Source organism: Ixodes scapularis, unplaced genomic scaffold, assembly GCF_016920785.2.
Source record: "Ixodes scapularis isolate PalLabHiFi unplaced genomic scaffold, ASM1692078v2 PGA_scaffold13__105_contigs__length_92229423, whole genome shotgun sequence".
Lineage (NCBI taxonomy): Eukaryota > Metazoa > Arthropoda > Arachnida > Ixodida > Ixodidae > Ixodes > Ixodes scapularis.
In genome coordinates, this window is record NW_024609839.1 from 79,192,544 (window position 1) to 79,200,609 (window position 8,066).

Here is an 8,066-nt window from a genome sequence, read left to right on the forward strand (position 1 = left end):
GCCGGGGAGGAGGAAGCAGATACGCTAAAGAGGGAAGGAGGTTTTCCCCTCTCTTCTCCAGTGTTCCGTCTGCTCCTCCTCCCCGGAACGTTTTACCCTCGCCCTTCGTTCTTAGGTTGCAACGGACTATAGATTATTGATCTCAAACTACATCTTCTCCTCCCTTAATAGAAAATGAATGTTAGTATGAGACCGAAGAAACAACTTACTCCTTTGAAAGAAAATACAGAAGTTCACACACACAAAAATCCTACCAATCACTAAAGCAAAAAATAACTCTATGCAGTGATCGGAAGAAATATAAAAAACGAAAGAAATACACTTAATGGTGTAGTAATATACTGAGACACTTCGCACTATGTCGAGAAAATTCAGTTAGACTGAGGCATGCGCGTTCTTCACTGCAACCAAAATATCACTGTTTGACTAGGGGGGGCGTGGTGCCCGGCAGTGGAGGTTGGGTGCTTGCAGAACTGGAGGGCTGTGGTCAAGGTGGGGACCACTGACGGCCCTGAAGACGGGGTGCCAGGTATGGGCTGCTTCGGGGATCTTGTGACCGCTCCTGCCACGGAATTTGCGAGCTGGGTATTACTTTCCAGCATGGTGGCTCTAAGTTCGCGATTTTAAGTTGTCCGGTCCGCTGCGATGGCACCTTGCAGCTGTTTGATATGGAGTTCCATAATCTCCTCTAGATCCGGGCTATAGTCACTTCCGTTTCCAGTCATTGGGGATGGTGCGAGTAGGACGGCGGTCGTGCTGCAGTTATCGGGTGACGTATGAAAACCTTCTGACCCTTGCTGGAGAACCGGACCAACTGACCCCGTCCAGAGGCACGAGGTCTTCATACAGCCTCCTGCCACGTGGTGCCGAACCCTACTGGCACACGGGGACATGATTGCAGCCACTACTTATAATCTGTGCTGAATGATTAAATTAAACATTGACTCAATTACTGCCACTACTTATTGTCAATGCGGAATCATTAAATTAAATGTTGACAGGGTTGCAGTTACCACCTACCATTGACAAGGTCTTGGTAACATAAAATTTAATTTGATTCTTTGTAAGTTCTGTCGAGCAAGGCTCGAGACCTGCTCGAATTCGTGGCCAGTGGGTCGAGAAAGCAATGATTAAAGTTTAGGGATAGCTGGGCTGAAACTTTAGTGTGGGTTGATTTCCATATTTCTAAAATGGAATGTTTGTCACTACTTGTGCTTGGCAAGCGCAGAGTTGAAGCAGGCACCCTTCAGCTGCTTTGAGATGTCCCTTTGCTCTTGAGAAGATTCCAGGGGAGCAAGCTGCGTTCTCATGTGACGGAATGCCGTCACGGGCGCAGACTTTCCATACAGCGCCTTTCCGGGCGTCTTTCTCCACAAGCACTTCCTGTATGTGCAACTTAAGTTCTCCAATACCTGGATACCCATCCTGTAAAATGAAACTGAAGCTGAAATTTATAAACTTGCATACCTGCCAGGTGATCGTCGACATGCCTGTTCTGTGTTTTGATACCTGTATTACGTTGTATATCATCTCATATTTTCCACCATGCCAGAAACAATTCTCGGGTTGAGAAATGAGACCACGCAACGATCGCATCGACATATCGTGCGCATAATTAATCTGACATGCACAAGTCCGGGAGCCTCTCGGTCGCGGCATATTTTTCGAGTGCCACCTCCACGAAAACGACCATTGTGCTTCAGTGCAGAACGTCGAGGTGTACAGAGGCTATTAGTGCTCGGCGTGCCTGCGTCCATATAATGTGAGCGAGCGACGATCACAGATCCAGCAAGACGATCTCGGACTCTCGTTACCGTAGCCCAGCGCCAAGTCCCGTAGCTAGGTGCATACCGGTGCAGCGCGGGAGAACGGTGACTATGTGATTGCAGCACTCGGAAGGTCCCGCCACGCACGAGCAGGCTGCTGCTTCTACGTGAAACTTGAAAGCGTCGTCTCCAGCAACGAGTTTGACATTGATCTCGTGCGGATCTCCCGATGCTGCTCGTCGTGAGATGCAGAGCGAGTATTTCCACGGTATCCTTGGTCGATGATGTCTTTCCACAGAGAAAACGATGCCTTGTCTGGAGTAGATCTGCTTCCTCATAGCAACGGGAATAAAGCGTTGCGTTTGCGAAAGCTAGAATACTCGTGATTAGCAGGGATCTCCCCGTAGCTCCGACCCTCACTAAGTCAGCCATCTTGAAAACTGCAGTGGCGTCCCCTATAGACAATTGGAGTTGCAAATAGACGAGGCCGTTTGGTTTCCCTAAACAAGGTGTAAGCAATGGATCTTTCTAAAAACTTTTCCGCACTTCTTCGTCTTTTATGACCGGCAAGTTTATCCCAAGGATGCGGGATGGGCTGCTGTGTAGTAGACTGCTCTGCCTTTCTTCTCTGACGACATCTCGTCTTGCGCCGGTAAGAGTGAGTGCGGAAGGCTGACGGGTTCAAGAAGCTGTTAATTACGGCAGAAGCTGCACCTCTCACCCAGGGAGGTTGTCTATTGTAGAGCTTGTAGCAGAGTAGATAGATTATGTTGGATTCCTCTCTCCCTTTTTCATGAACAACCAACTTTCCATTAGGGGTGTGGCAATTACCGACGAAACTCTCTTCAAGAGCCCCCCAACCTTCTTCCTTTGATGCAAAGGAAATGTGGCAAAAATTGGCTCATTGTTGTAGTAATTCTCATCTAAAATATCTTCCATGCCTTCTTGGCCAAACTTTTGGATAACCGTGGAGCAGGATCAGCAGCGGCATCTTCAGCAGCAATAGCGGAGTTTGGTGGTAAGTATGCAATGGTGATTCCTGCTGCTCTGGGGAACGCTTCGGTGAAATGGTCAAAGGGGACGATTTTCGTCTAGTGGTCGGTCCTGCTTTTACTGTTCTTCCTTTAAATCGATCATAGTTTATGTTGCTCGTTAACATATTTTGCCTGACCAATAGCAATGCGGCACGTTTGAAATGAACAAAAACTGGCATCCGTTTTGCTCGCAAAATGAGATAAGAAACCATATAGGAATATCCAGCCGCTGTGCCCTCTGAAAAGAAGCATTCAGTCCACTGCGCGCTCATGCTCTTAGGGTCGCTCACCTTTCATTCCCAGTTGCTCCTCGATAAGCTTCCATCTATTTTCCCTCATTCGCGTGTCCTTAAAGACAGGTTCACTGTGATCGAAAAGAAATCTGTGCTCCCTCACCAATTCGATGAGTGCTTCAGCATCAAAGCTACATCGTTCGGCATTGAGGGCTGCTATTTTTGCGTCTGCTATTAGCAATTCCTGCCGAAAAGGAACAACAAAAGCAACACAATAAGCGTTGGCTGACTGTTGGCAACCGAACGATGACCTGGCTCTCGCTCTTCCCATTGTTTATGAAGTATCTGCTGCATATTCGTGTCTTTTTTCGGCAGCCACGGAGAGCCATCAGGGCTATTAAAAAAACAAGGTAACTTAGTGTAGTTGAGCTACTGAATCGTAGGAGAAAGGCAGAGAAATGGTCACTTACTTTGTCCTCCGCACAGCCCTAATCCAGGCTTCTCGGCGGTCTGTCTCAAACCACTTGCCGGAAACGCGTAGAACTTCACAAGAGGCTCCTTTCCCTTCGTGTTTAAACGCTGTTGTGGCAGCCAAATACACAATATCTAGTGCCCTGTCTTTTTGCCTTGGGCGCGCTAGTTTTCATTACGGCGAGGCAGCGAGAAGCGTACGACTAGCAAATCTCCGGAAAAAGCGTACGCCATGTACGCAGCTAAAATGTGAGCAAAGCCCGCCAGGGGAGAAAGCGGCGCTGCATACGCGTGGCGAAACTTGAGCCGCACTTGTAAGGTCAATTCCCTCTATGGGGACTGGTAGTATTGAAAATCAAACTTAATAAAGTGAAACATGCTGCCTTTACTTGTTGCACTTTTGTATGAGGTATGGCACTGGCAGCAACGTACGAAAATAAAACTCGTCCAGTGCTTCTTTGCATTTGGTTCAATTGAACACAGAAAAACATATTCTTTCAACAATTATTAATTTTTTGTAGTAGACCACGAAATCTCCCCAAGCCAGGCCAGACAGAGCCACCTGCCCCAGGAGTTGATAATACTTGTGCTCACGGTTGAGCCTGTGCACACCAGAAGCATCTTTGGCCATGTAGAAACCTGGGGAATCTGGGGTGGTGGAAAGCCACATGGAGTATGGGCATTTAACCTCAACCACGCCATGAGGAGTGGCCTAGGTAGGGTCAAAGATACACCGGTCAGGCGACGCTCCTAACCATGGTGAAATAGGGTTTGCCACCAGACCACAGGAGGTCTGGACATCATGGCCGAGATGACGCAGGAGCTTCTCATATTCTCTTACTGCATGTGGCTCATAGGTGATGCCATGCCTGCACAAAGTACATCAGCAGTGATAAGTACAGTATATTGGAGGGAATAAGAAAACATACAGCAGAATGTAGAAACTCATTTTACCTACAAAAAAACGTGCAAAGCACTCGCCAAGTGCCGGCACTTTTTGTACCCTATGTTTACCGTGGGCTCTGAGACTTCTGCAGTATCACGGAAGCTATAACAAGGGTGTGTACTTTCCGGTGTTTATTTGTGAGAAAAATCGGCGGATGTTTTTCGGTGTTTATTTATTTTCAAAACACCGGTGTATTTCGGTGGAGCGTCTCACGACGAGGCTAAAATCGGTGATTATTGGTGAAAAACAGCGATTAATCACAGACAAAGATTTCCAATTTTATTCACATAGTTCATACACTTCTTCTCTAGGAAGCAACTATTTCTCACACTTGGTTATTATAGTAGATGCAAGCATACTTTCATGCTTGCATCTACACGCAAGGAACGTGCTGCCATCATGGCAGCACGTTCCTTGCGGTTCGCAACCCGCATTTATGAAAACGCACGCTCCTGTACGACACAGACGTTGGCAGTGTCCTTCCAGGAACCACAGCAACCTCTAAATACATGGCTTGCACCGACATCACTTGGCCAGACACGATGAGGAAAAGGCACCCTCCACTGCGTTAATTTGTCCACAAAAGGGGGCCATGGGAGACACTATGGGGGAAAGGCGTATGAGAGCTTAGCTTCCACTGCGTTCACTAGACGCTTTTGACCCCCAGAAAGGAGGGCGGACTGATGCCACCTGCAAGCCATATATAAACACTGGAAGAATGCAGGATCCACAAGATAACACGTTTGACGAACCTCTACGGGGAAAGGGTTTTGCTAGGTCTTAAACTAGCAACGACCGGTGTTTTTCGGTTTTAACCAGGGCGAAAATATCCAACCACCAGTGTTTTTCGGTTTTAACCGATTTTATATTTTCGTCACCAACAGATGTTTATTGGTGTTTTTCGGTTAAAACCGGAAAATGCATACCCTAGCTATAACATATAAACTTTCGTTCTTTCCCAAGCCGTGGCCAAGTCAGTAGCGTGTCCGGCTCGCAACTGTGAAGGGTCATGCGTGCGAATCCGTCTAAAATTCTTCAAGTTTTTCTTTACGGCAAGTGAAATACTTTCAGTGATGTGATTGATTCGAGTCCTTTTGGTGCAGCCAGAAGTCCATTTTGGAGCAGAAAAAAACACTGTTGGAGCACCAAGCGAACTCTTCATTCTACTGCAAATACTATTTCAAGATTCATGCACTGGGCCTCTCGGACAACATGTGTTTTCTTGGGGCGGGGCGGGGGCGGGGGGGGGGGGGGGGGGGGGTTTAAACCATGTCAGTTCATCTCTATTACACAGAGAAAGGAAGACACTATATTAGGTATGCATAAAAAGAATATGGCTTGGTCATGGTGATAATACCTGAAGAAGGCTCAGCTCAGCACCTCCTAGGCTCTTCAAGGCTGGGTCAAAGATGTTTGATGACTTGAAAAGTGTTGGACATGTAGGTAACTTGCTTGTTGACGCATCTTTGGAGCACGGGGCTATGTTGGGGCCGACATTGGTGATAGCCCGTGAGGTGATAGCGACTGCTGGTAGGTGAGCAGGCTTCCCTCGGGGACCACACCAAAGGTACAATCGGTTCCCAACACTTGCACACACCTTAGATGCTTGGCGAAGGGAAAGTCCCCGAGGGAGCCAAGCTCATTCCCCAGGTTCCTCATCGCGTCTTGCATCTCTGCTATGTCTCTCCGGCGCTTCCTTGCGTCGTACAGCCGGGACCCGATGGGTTTGGAAGTCCCGCTTTCCCGTATGCTCCGCCAGTCGACATCGTCGACGCTGGCAGCAGCAATCTCGGTCCCACGAGGACGCCTCCACTGTTGTGGTAGCTCGGTGCAGCGAACCTGAAGGGGAGGCTCCTCGTATCCCTGCCCTTTGAGGAGGGCGACCAGCCTTAGCAGAGCCAAAACGTGGTTGCAAAGCCCTTCCTTGGCCGTGCATTCGGAACCACTCGTTGCAACAGTGCCGTCCGCCGCAACCGTTGCCGTCACGCAGTATGGCTTGCTTGACTTGCGCTGGCTCCGGAAGCACTTCCTGCGTACAAGGATGAGTGCGTCCGCTCTGCATTCAACCAAAAATAGATTTCAATTTACGTAATGCTGCAATATACGAAATCGTCAAACTTACCCACGAAGAGATGCTGCAGTCTTCAGAGAGCTCGGCTCCAAGTAGCTCTCCGTTACGAACTTGTAACTGCGTCGCCGATTTCGGTTTGTCCACTTGTGAGCGTTGTAGCACGCTTGAACCTTTTCGTCCGTAAAGGTGCATGGGGTTGTCGACAAGCATTTACTCCACAAGTGAGGTACGCTGCCAACAGCAGGAGCGCAGCTTGTGCTCGCGACGCTATCCGTAATAATGGCGTCGCCCGTCTGAATCGATGTTGCCAGCCGCGTTTCTGGGCACCGCCAAGTAGCATAACATTTCAAGAAGAATGAGCTCGCCTGGGAGACGGTCGGCTGCAATGAACTTTTTGTCGTAGATGATTTTGTTTTTTAGGTTATACCTTTCTGAGTTTTTTACGGCTTGTTTTCTTGCTTTCAAAGTGGGGACGAGATTCTCAACGACCAAGGCGTAGGGCTGGGAACCGAACATAAGCTGGCGAAAATCCGGTTACTTCGTGAGGCGTGTTGTTTTATTCCTCGACGACTGCTCAAAGAAACTTTGGCCACGGTGTTTTTGGCTGCTCATTAACCTTGAATTTGAGTCTTGTGACGATCGTCTGATTCATTCTCTCATTCATGGCATTGCATTGTGGGTCGTTGAGTGGACGTCATGACATGATGAATTCCATGATTTTTCATGACCACATGCCTCCCCATCTCGCACCTGAGAGTGAAGACACTCCTCAAGGTCGTAATGATCATCAGTGCGGGGAGATTTCTAAGTAGGGGACTCGGTCTGGTCCTTTTCCCGTCAATGTGGGGGTTCGGAGGAGGTTAATTGTTCAAGATGGAAGCAACTAACCAGACCGGCACTCTCGTTAATGCCCGTTCAAAGCGTGTTAAACTTTTTAATTGGGTATGATTCTCTTTGCTCCCATTCGCGTGCTGTACTGAATCCAGATTGAAGTACGGTTGGAAATATTTTGTTTATCTGGTGTTGATCGAAATGCATAGCTTGGAGAACGGGAGCTTGCGGACTGTGTTAGGGTGGGACTCGTGATTGTGAAATCTTTGACGGAAGGGAAGATCAGTTTGTTCAGTATCCTGCATGTTGCATACGCGGCAGCGCAACATGTAGATGACATTAGCTGTTGCCCGTTTGCCGTGCCCCTCTCGCTGCAGGGTGAGGTGCTGTCTGTCCTGCAGCGACGCCAGTGACAACCTTGCCACCGACCCTCCACCTCACCATAACCGAGAGTGCTAGAGGGGTGTTGCCACCAGGGGGCTCGTGCCTATATAAGCCCAGGCCCGGCCCTCTGGAGTCGGGGCAATCATATATACAGAAATGAAAAGCAGTCATGAAAGATGAAGTATGAAAGCTCTACGAAATTAAAAATGCATACATGACTACAATTATGTGGCTAAAAGATGTAAACAAAGAAAAGGGATACTATTGCATATTTGAAACTTATTGGGTATTATCAAAAACCACTAAATTAAGCTTAGAAATAGTTAGAGT

General features: G+C 48.1%; 2 pseudogenes; both read right to left on the bottom strand.

Annotated features, from left to right (window-relative positions):
* Nucleotides 1-1,205: 1,205 nt before the first annotated feature.
* Nucleotides 1,206-2,156, bottom strand: LOC115323910 (annotated as a pseudogene).
* Nucleotides 2,157-5,792: 3,636 nt separating this feature from the next.
* Nucleotides 5,793-6,655, bottom strand: LOC120839637 (annotated as a pseudogene).
* Between the last annotated feature and the right edge of the window lie 1,411 nt (nt 6,656-8,066).